The following is a 10584-nucleotide window of genomic DNA, read 5'->3' as shown; positions in this document are numbered from 1 at the left end:
AATCCATTTGTTCTACAAATGCAATGTCAATACGCAATGCATGGCATGTTACAGAACTAGAAGAAATAACAACTTCCAAACCAAATCAAAACACGCATAAATACCTAGTAACATGAAATGTTTTACAGTAAGAGAAAGAACAAAAACAAGAAAGTGCACCAAATTCATCCCCGATTACGTGACAACTAAAAATCGATTCGCAATTGACAAACAACCTATAGCATCTCACACTACTGCAACTAAATCACAATGCACAATATCCTCGCACCGAAAACAATGCGTATGGAACGTAATATCTCACACTAATGTAATCAAATAACGCACAATATCTCGGTACCAGCAGGAATGCTTATGTATGGAACGTATATCTCACGCTAATGCAATCAAATCACAAATCACAATGCACAATATCCTGGTACCGGGAAGAATGTGTATGGAACGTATGTGGCCGTGTGTCCAATAAATCAGAAACTCAAACAGCCATAAGGCAGATTACGAAACAGATCAAGAAAGGCCTTCTGGAATAAGCATACGGATACGAAGCAACACAGCACCAGATCAACGTAAAGGTAAATGTCGTGAGATCGGAATCCGTTACCTTACAGAGAAACCCTAGATTTCGCGGAGGAGAAAGAGAGAGAGGGATAGGAGCAGAAATGGCTATGAAGAGAAATGTTGGGAGGGATATATAAATGGGAGGGAGTGAGAATGATTTGGTCTGCACCGTTGGATTCCGCGTACAGCTGGATGCGGACTCGCCGCCACGTCGGGCGTCCCGGTGGTTGCCACGTCTCGACTCGTGTTCCGGTTTTCCGGCGATGGACTTTCCATTTGCTTATTATTGTTTTTATTGTAAATTAATTTCATTCATAAGCATCACAATCAGATCGGATCTTGAACCCTTCAGATAGTCAATTCATAACACACGGTTAATTATATATATATATATATTTTTTAATTGATTATAAAGTATTTGTTATATATGTAATAAATGATTTTAGAGTTTTATAAAGCAGTGTTTGTATGTAATAAATAATTATATATCCAATATCTTGAAATAAAAATGCTTGAATCAAATCAATTTTTTTAATAAATAAATGAATATATTGTAATTAAAAATTAAATATAAAAATTAAAAATTAATGCGTGCATGTGAATCAAAAATCAAATCTATTATTATCAAAATATAATAATAATTTTTTTTATGTAAAAATGTGTCTTAGGTGTATTTTGGGAGATCTAAGAGAAAAAAATGATTAGAGGGAGGAGAGATCTCATTTGATGAGTAATGATTTCTATAAATTAGTAATTATAATATTAAAATTATCTTGACATTGATACAAGTTTATAAGTGTTATACGTTATTTTTGTATCATCCTTATGGGCCAGATTCAGTCTAATGGACTGGCCTAATTACCCAGAGTTTGGAAAATCTCGGCAATCTCATCAAATGAAATTCATACACTACCGAAACCCGTAAAGTAAGCATGTTGCGAGCTCCTGGTAAAACCCCTTAGTGAGCTCTCAACGATCAACTAACGAGCTCGCTATAAAACTCTCAGTTCGCTGGATCGCTAGCCTAAAATTGTCAGTTCGCATAAATGGTAAAGCTGCTGAGAAGTTAAAGGTAGGGACTATTCACTTTACCTGCAACAGCCCATGTCCCTCGTAATGAGGATCCCACTCCCGATTTTGTGTAGACGATAATAACTGTTTGTCCTCCATTATATAATCATTGTATTTCTATATGTTATCTAAATTGTAAAAGCCTTTCAGTATAAATAAGAATCATAGATATTATGAGGGGTGGAGACAGAGAGAATAATTAGATACCGCAATTCTGAGAAAATAATCAGAGTGCGGTCGTGGAGTAGGTATCGTTTTGGCCAAACCATGTAAAAAATCCTGGTGTTGACTCACGTTGAAAATCTTTGTATTCTTTTTCTTGGCGCTTTGGACTTATTTACTGCAGCCCAAAACGAATTACGGTCAGTTAAAATTGAACGTCGACAATAAGATTTTAAGATTTTTTTTGTTTTGTTTTTAGTCATGATATTTTTCACATACAAATTTTATAATAAACGTGATCAAACATTTTGACCTGAGTTTAGACACTAATTCACTCTCTATGGACGAACATTTTTAGAGAAATCTTAGGTTTTGAGGCAATAGATTTTCATCAATATTTGTATTACTCAATTTGACATTATCGCTTTCGCTTCGCTTATTGTTGCTCGCATAAGTGTTTTTCTCTAAGCAAAATATTTCCCTATCGATGTATTTTTTTTGACCTTGAAAAAAAAAGTAATTTGCTATTAATTATCTTATACAATGACATGTATGTAAGTTAGTATAAATATACATATGCGTTAACGATCACCTTACTAGGTTATTAAACCTCGTACAATTATTAAATTTCGTAAAAGAAAGGATCTGATCTTAAAATATGGTTTTTTCTTTTATTTTGTGCCCTTTTATTTTGTAATAAATAAATAAATATATATATACCTATACACATATTTCCAAATGTTTCATCTCCTCCGTTGTTTAAAAGCAAGATGTTAGTCCCTTTTTTTAAGCAATAATGATAATAAAGAATATATATGTGTGTGTGTAAACCTCATTAGCAATGCATATCTAAAATTGTTTCTTACTGTCTCTTGGTATGATTTATTAATAGCTAAGAAATTTGTGTTTTTTTATGCACATAATTAGGTTTATTTACGATCAATATTTTAATTAACTTATTGGTATATATAAAGCCCATGTGAAATTGAATCCATTTTAATTTACTTCTGAATAAATTGCAAAGAGCACCTATAAAATTTAATGAAATTGCAAGAAAAGTCTTGATATTTGAAAAATAGCAATAACTATTCCTATTGTTAAATAAAAAGTTAAAATGGCCAATTTATCCTTCTATCTCGTTTTTCTCTCTTCTAATTGAAAAATAACAAATAAAAATTAAATCAATAAAAAAAAAAACCAATATTGAAATAAAATCCAATGGACATTAGCGGTAAACCAATGAGTTTCGTCAAGCGTGCAATGAACCTATATGGGTTCATCGCCTAGGTTCATCATTGGTTTGTTGAACCCACATTTGGGTTCATAGCCTAGCCTCATCTTAAACTTAGATTTAGGTTCGAAGAAAAAGAAAGAGTTAGGAAGAAGAAGAAAAAGAAGAAGGGTGTTAAACCAAGAACAAATAAGGAAAAAAAGAATAAGAGTTCAATAAAACACATATGATCTAGATTTGTCAAAACCCAGATTAGTTTAGGTTTCATCAAACCTAGAATAGAGAGAGAGAGAGAGGGGGGGACTTACTGAGATATAGTGTTTGACTGATTATGATGAAGGAAGGTTGGTGGCAATCGACGGTGAAGGGAGGTCGGTGATAAAAGTAGTAGTTGTGAGAAAGGGAAATAATAAAGAAGATATGAGAGGAAAAAAAAAGAAAAAGGGTTTTATACATAAGGGTAATTTGGTCATTTTATAATGTTTAACTAGGTTAATTAATGACAAAAGAAAACGTACAACATAGCATTAAAAGTTAATGAATGAGAGTGAAATGTTCGGGCATTGAATGATTTTTTTTTAAGGAGATGCCTTTAGGAACAAGATGTATACATTATGCATATACATATGCAAATATATATATATGTGTTATGCCTAACGATAAGCCTTAGTCTAAGGAAAGAGGCCCACAAGCCTATTAAAGGACTTGAACAAGAGACTAAAGCGGAAGACTCGCAAAAAACATATGAGAGACCCATGAGAGACTTGCGATAGACTTGGTCATAGAAGAAATTTTAAAGACCCATCAACATTCAATGCCCAAGAGATAGCAGACATGAAAAGAATGATAAAATAAATTTTAAAGTAGAAGTAGTTGGTACAAACTTTGAAGGAATACCAAGAAAGGAAAATCCCTTTCACCTTAAAGATAATGGAGAAACCCTTCCTAGGAGTTTAAGATGCCTCAATTGGCTACATATTCGAGAAAAGAGGATTCACATGATCACGTTTAGAGTTATGAGTCTCTAATGTTGTTTCATAGATGGAAGTATGCAATCATGTGATGGGCTTTTCCTTTGACCTTATTAAATCATGCCTATGCCTGGTCCAATGGTCTTGCCGAGGGATTTGTTTTCTTTTTTGGCTAATTAAGGGCATAATTCATCAAGACCTTTATTATTAATAACCATAGAAAGTAAGATTGCACACATTTGCTTAGTATCCAACAAAGTGGCAAAGAAATCCTTAGACAATATGTTGATCGTTTTAGGAATGAAACATTGGAAATACAAGACGTACAAATGGGTATGACAAAAATTGTGATGCTCCAAGGGATGCAATTAGTACCACTATAAGAATCCTTAGCTCTAGGTTAGCCTGTATTATTAGCAAACTTGTTTGCTCTAGCTAATAAATATATTTTACAGTTGAAGTAATACAAACAGTCTTAGGAAACAAAGATTGAGATAAGAAGAGAAAAGAAGAGAAGAAAGAGACTCCGATGAAAGGACAAGCAAGAGGAAAGAAAAGGTCAAAAGATATGAGGGTACTCCCTAACTCCAATTCAAGGATTATATCATGTTCATAGAGTCATGTTCCAATGTCTTAGCAACTATTGATGGATTGGGCCTTATTAAATGCCTCAAGAAGACTGACAAACCTACGAAGAGAAAAATGGACGCCTTATACCAATTCCACAAAAGTCATGGCCACTCTAGTGACAAATGCTAGGACTTAATGAATCAAATAGAGGCTCTGATTAGGGAAGGAGAACTGTGGGAATTTGGGGACATAGAAGCTTGGAGGGAAAAACAAATTAACTACCTTAGAGACAAGGGACATATCTCAAGGTAAGAAGAGCAATAACGGAACATAAGTTCTTATTAATCCAATAAAAGATGGGTCTAAGAAGCATGTTTCATTGCTCGAAGGCCTAAAGTCCACAAAAGAATTCAGATCCCATATGTACGTTTTAGGGAAGTATCATAGGCAAGATTAAGAGTGTTAAATATTATTTAATAATGCCTGAATAAAGTGACTTTTACTTGTTATAGTTTCATTTTTTTGTGTTTTGTTTTTTTTTTTTTTTTGAACAATCAATGCACAAAAAAGGGCTAAAACTCTGGTAAATGAGTGAAACTAGCATCGAAGCATGGAAGACACAAGAACAATCTATGGCTCATTATTTAAAACCTAGTATTGAAGCGTAGAATGCACAAGAATGATCTAGGGCTCATTATCCAAAAAATTGAAGTGCAAAATTGTGAGAACGGTCTAAAAACTAAAGTGCAAAAATGTGAGAATGGTATAAAAATCAAAGCGAAAAAGCATGAGAATGGTCTAAAAATTAAACAAACAAAAATCACAAGAATGATAGAGGGAAAATCTAACATCAGGAGTGCAGACTGTGTGAGATCGGATTAGAAACCAAAAATGGAAAAGCGTAAAAATGATCTAGAATAACCCAAAATCAAAAGCGATAAATGCATAAGAATGATCTAAGATAACCAAGAGTCAAAAGCACAAAATACATGAGATCGAATTAAAACTAAAAATGCAATAGCACAAGAATGATCTAAGGTTCATCATCCATAAAGGATTGAGAACTAGCATGAAACCCCTCTTTTGAGAAAAAAAATGAAGTAGAAACAAACACATACCTAGAATCAAAAGAGCATAAGGAGTGAAAACGACATAGAAAGGTAAAATACAAAAACGTGAGAATGATCTAAGGTAAACCTAACATCAAAAGTGAGAAAATACACGAACATGATCTAGGGACCATCTGTTAGATATGAGCCCTGAAGACTGATTCTAGTGACACAAAGGGACTCGATCTTGTAATTCTTTAAATATTATTTAAATGATAAGTTTATATTTTTATTTAAATTGTAACATGGTTTAAATTAAAAATATATATCCATTAGTATAATAAAGAGTGGATACAGTTCTTAAGAGTTAAGAATACGAGTTACGGATAATCTACAATTCATTATACTATAAACAAGTTCTTGACCTAATCTGGATAATAGCAACTCGTAAATGCCAGCACATCATCTTCCTCCTTGTTCAGTATGAGATACTGAAACGTAAGGTTGGTGAGTCTCGTGTCATTTTATATGAGATATAGAAGGAAGATGAGTGGGTGCTCGTTACAAAAATGAGTTTACTGAACGAGACTGTTAACATGAAATCACATAGGTTATTTCTCACGGGTCAATGATTCAATGTTAGCTGCGGATGTGTAACTAGTCCTTAGACCTGAGATGACATGGATATAAATGCATTGGTGGATTAGGATATTAGTAATATTATATGGTTGTTCTAATCAAGAATAATCATACGTATCTATGTGCCTAATTCAGTGATACATGAGGTATGTGTATGTGTGCATCAGACATGGAATCTATTACCTCGAGATTTATAAGGAGGATATCCTATGAGATCCAATAATCACTTGATGATAAATCATTGGCCGAGGTAATATGACGATGGAATTTGTTCCATAAGAGTTGTGTTATAATTAGTCAAGATTGATTTTAGATTTGGTCATATAACAAGATTAAGAGATTCGACCTATTGACTATGATTTCATAATTTGTCGGGATATAGGATGATAAAAGAAACGTATTGTATGATAACGTAGTAAAAGGTTCAATGTAATATCCTGAAATTTGAAAGTAAATAATAATTATTCAAACCGGTGTTTGAGGACATTATTGAATATTTGAGAATTTAAGAGGAGGTATTTATTTATGTGATTTGTGGAAGTGGCAAATGATTCCTTTAAGTTTATTAATGTGCTCATATATATTGAAGATGCAGCCAACTCGCGCGATCATGCGTGCGCGCATAGGAGCGGGAGGTCTGGGGTTCGAGTCAGCCGCGCGCGAGGGAGGATTTTGTTGATTTTTCCAACAAAGAGGCGCCCAAAACGACGTCGTTTTGGGCCTAAAGGCGGTGGCTTGCGCTAGGCTGCCACATGACAGTCTCTAGTGCTTTCTTTTGTGGTTTTTAAGCCACGATTTTAAGGCCGATTTCGGCCAAATTTGAAACAGAATCAGAGGAAGAAAAATGGAAGAAGATGAGCAGTGCGTAGGGGGCCAAATTTGGGTGAAAATACAAGATTAATTGAGGTTTAATCGCGATTTAATTAGCTAGGTAAGTAAATAAATACGTATTAATCATTCTGTACGGTTAGAATTTTGTTTTGGGTCCAATTTTATTAATTTTTGGAGTGTATATTAATTTATAGTGTGTATTAATTTGGTGGTGTTTAAGAGGGGAAACGTTGTAATCAGCTTAAACGAGGCAAGCTCTCATCTACCATTGCGATTTCTTTCCATTTTATGATCCTCTCGTCTTCCCTTAATTCGTTTCGGTTCTGCATATTAATTATATATATAAATGGAGGATTTATTGGCGTTATTTAATTTAAAATAAATATGAGATTTATTGGGATTTTATTTGAGGTGCGCCTACGTAGGATTTTAGTCGGTTAAATTAATTATATTACACGGTAAATTTATTTAATTAAAGCTACAATTTAATTTATTGTCAGCAAATGCTTTACTTCGCAGCGGGAGTGCAAGAAAGGCAGGAAACGGCCGTATAAAGGCAAGCTCCTAACCCTCTCCTCATGATCTTTAATTCCCGTGAAAGACCCCGTGATTTCTCATATTTTATCCCCTCCCTTACTTTAATTCGGCACCTAGCCTTATTTGTTGAATTATTATTCATTCGCTTTAATTTAAATTAAATCCGAGACTTCTAGAATTTTATTCGTTGTGAGCCTATGGGGGTTTGTACCGCCCCCACTCTTTTTGGGAATGATGCTGAACCAGCTTGGGGACTAGGTTCCTAGACGTGCGGGTTTATTTACGATTTTTCTCAGATTTATTTATGGTTCGATTAAAGTTATCGAGCAGTAAAGCAGGGGTCGGCTGTTTGGTGACATTGGGATAGACTATTGTAAGGCCTTGAAGTGGACCGTCGGGTGGACACTCCTAATCACTAACCGTTGACCGGTGCCGGACACTACTAACTAGCTCTACCAGTTTGCAGTTTGTGATTTACTGCACGTTTAGATTCATTATATTACTGTTCATGATTTGATATGCACATGGGTACGGGTTGCATGTTGGGATGTTCATTTATTGAGTATGCTTGGACACAGACATTCTAGCTTGGTCATGTTGCATCCAGCATGGGCATATGCATCGCATGTGGTTTACTATGTGGGCGGAGCATAGCCTGATGCCTGGATGTATGGGCGCCATGTATCACGTTGATGCTCACTACGCCATTGCATTTCTATGTGCATTGCATGGCTACTGGTAGTTATTAGTTCTCGGACGGGAGTACCGTTCCGAGGGAGCCTATGGCTTGGGTGTCGGGAGTACCGACATGGACGGGTGACGGGAGTACCGACCCGGGATAGCTCGCGCAGGTTTGTTGGAGATACATGTTGCCTCTCAGGGCAGCTGTAGGTTGGTATGGGACTTGGGTGCCATGTGTCTTGTGTGGGCCCCAAGGACTGGTATGTGCTTTTATTATGTTATGCTATTGTGTTGTAGTGTCTCATGACTTGTGTGTACTTGGGGGTTTATTCTGGGGAGAGTTTATTGGATCTATACAGCCTTCAGCCTTTATTTTCTTATGCTTGCTGAGTCTCTCAACTCACATTGCTTTCCATCATTCCAGGTAGTGGCAGCGTGGGCCATGGCAAGGGAGTCATCTTTTAGCGGCATAGTCGGTATGGTGTACAGGCAGTCCCGTCAATCCCTGTCAACTCTGATGTTTGAGTAGGATTTACTCTATTATTTTGTATTATGCCAGGTCTTTCCTTGATCCTCATGTATGTCAACACAGGAGTCTGTGTTTATTTATTTATCATGTGACCGCTATGATAGCGGGGTACCCGTAGTGCATGCATGTGTTTAGCTTCGTTTCTGATATTCTTATCTTTGTGTATGCATGTCAGGGTGATTTTTGTCTTGTATTCCATTCTTTTCCCTTCCATAGGCATTCCCGTTCAGGTAGTCCAGGTGGTTGGGGATATTCGGGCGGGGGTGCTTATATTCACAATACTCATTTTACAATAAATTGGGTAATTATAACATATTACTAGATATCACCCATGATTTACGAGAATTAATCGTTGATTATTCTCGTTACTAATTTATTTGTGAATCTAGAAAGTCCCATCTAAAAGAAATCATTTTCAAAGAGAAGAAGGATAAATTAGTAATTTTATAATTACTAATAATAGTACATTTATTTATTAAATAAATAAGAATAATTAAATAATTATATTATGAATATAATTATTTAATCATTAATTGGATTGGGCCTTTTGCTAGCACATTAGGCTTGATCCAATAGCATTGTTGGATTGGATTTAACACAACTAAACTAAATTGAATTGGGCTTGGCCCAATAGCATTAAATGGAATGGGCTTGAGAAACCCAACCCATTAAAGAAGTAGGGTTATGTTGGAACTTTATAAATAGCTCAATTGACCATTCATTTCCTTTTCTTGAATTTGAGAATTGAGAGAATTTTTAAAGAAGTAAGTGTGTGAATCCAAAAGTGAGTAAGAAAATTTTCTCTTTCACTTCCATTTCTCTTGATATTCTTGGATATAAGTGATTTCGGGTGGACTGAGTCAGCATCTTACACTTAGAGGATTATACGGCGGGAAACCTAACGGTGAAATCGGATTTCATCAAACATGTAACCTTTTGTTTTTTGCTTTCAATTTGTAAATCATAATTTCTGAAAAATAAAATACCTGCAAATTAAATTTTTATTCCGCTGCGCATATGTTAAGATCTATGTAATCCAACACCATCATCTAAGACAAAAAGGGATCATGAGAACCTATGGGCTATGGAAAACAAAGACAACGAAAGATAAATTATAAGAATCCTTCGACAGAGCAAAGTCATTCCAAATGACTAGGGACCAAACCGAAGGGAACGACACAAAAAGAAATGAAGGAGAAAATCATTTCACAACATTTGAAGCAAAAGACCTAAAGTTTATTTAGCCAAATTGGAGGAACTCCAAATAGAAGAAAGGCCAAGAACTCATAACATTTGAAGCAAAAGACCTAAAGTTTATTTAGCCAAATTGGAGGAACTCCAAACAGAAGAAAGGCCAAGAACTCCAGAAACGAGATTACCTTATCAACATTATGTTTCTATCTCTTAAAAAGTAATCGAGGTTAAGTTCTCATCAACTGACATGGATCCTCAACATCCAAATTCGTCAATCATCTCAGGATTCCCTCAGCCACTTGAATAAGACTTCAAGACACCAGAGAGGTTCTCCAAGTGATTAATCAAGATGGCAATAAGCCTTATAACACCACCAACCCGCAACACTAAACTATACAATTTAGGCAAAAGAGAAATAGAAAATCCACGTGATAGAAAAGATTGACACTCAATTTTCTACTACTTTCACTTATGTCTTTTTGACTCCACAAATTAAGTAAGTTTTCAAACCATTTCCTTTTCCAATTTGAACAATCACATTTTCGTGTCTAATCGATTAAACCA

The 10584-nt window shown here is 35.1% G+C and overlaps 1 protein-coding gene across 1 annotated transcript in view; it reads right to left on the bottom strand.

The window, feature by feature from the left end:
* LOC127810344 (actin-like) overlaps nt 1-794 on the bottom strand; it is a 4256-nt gene extending 3462 nt beyond the window's left edge. The window contains exon 1 of the mRNA XM_052349774.1: nt 599-794. The gene's annotated coding sequence lies outside the window, so the exon portion shown is untranslated. The remainder of the gene's footprint in view (nt 1-598) is intronic.
* Nucleotides 795-10584: the final 9790 nt, after the last annotated feature.

Source organism: Diospyros lotus, chromosome 9 (genome assembly GCF_014633365.1).
Source record: "Diospyros lotus cultivar Yz01 chromosome 9, ASM1463336v1, whole genome shotgun sequence".
In the NCBI taxonomy this organism is placed as follows: Eukaryota; Viridiplantae; Streptophyta; class Magnoliopsida; order Ericales; family Ebenaceae; genus Diospyros; species Diospyros lotus.
The sequence above is the reverse complement of the archived record's forward strand: the minus strand, read 5'-3'. Positions and strand labels throughout refer to the sequence as shown.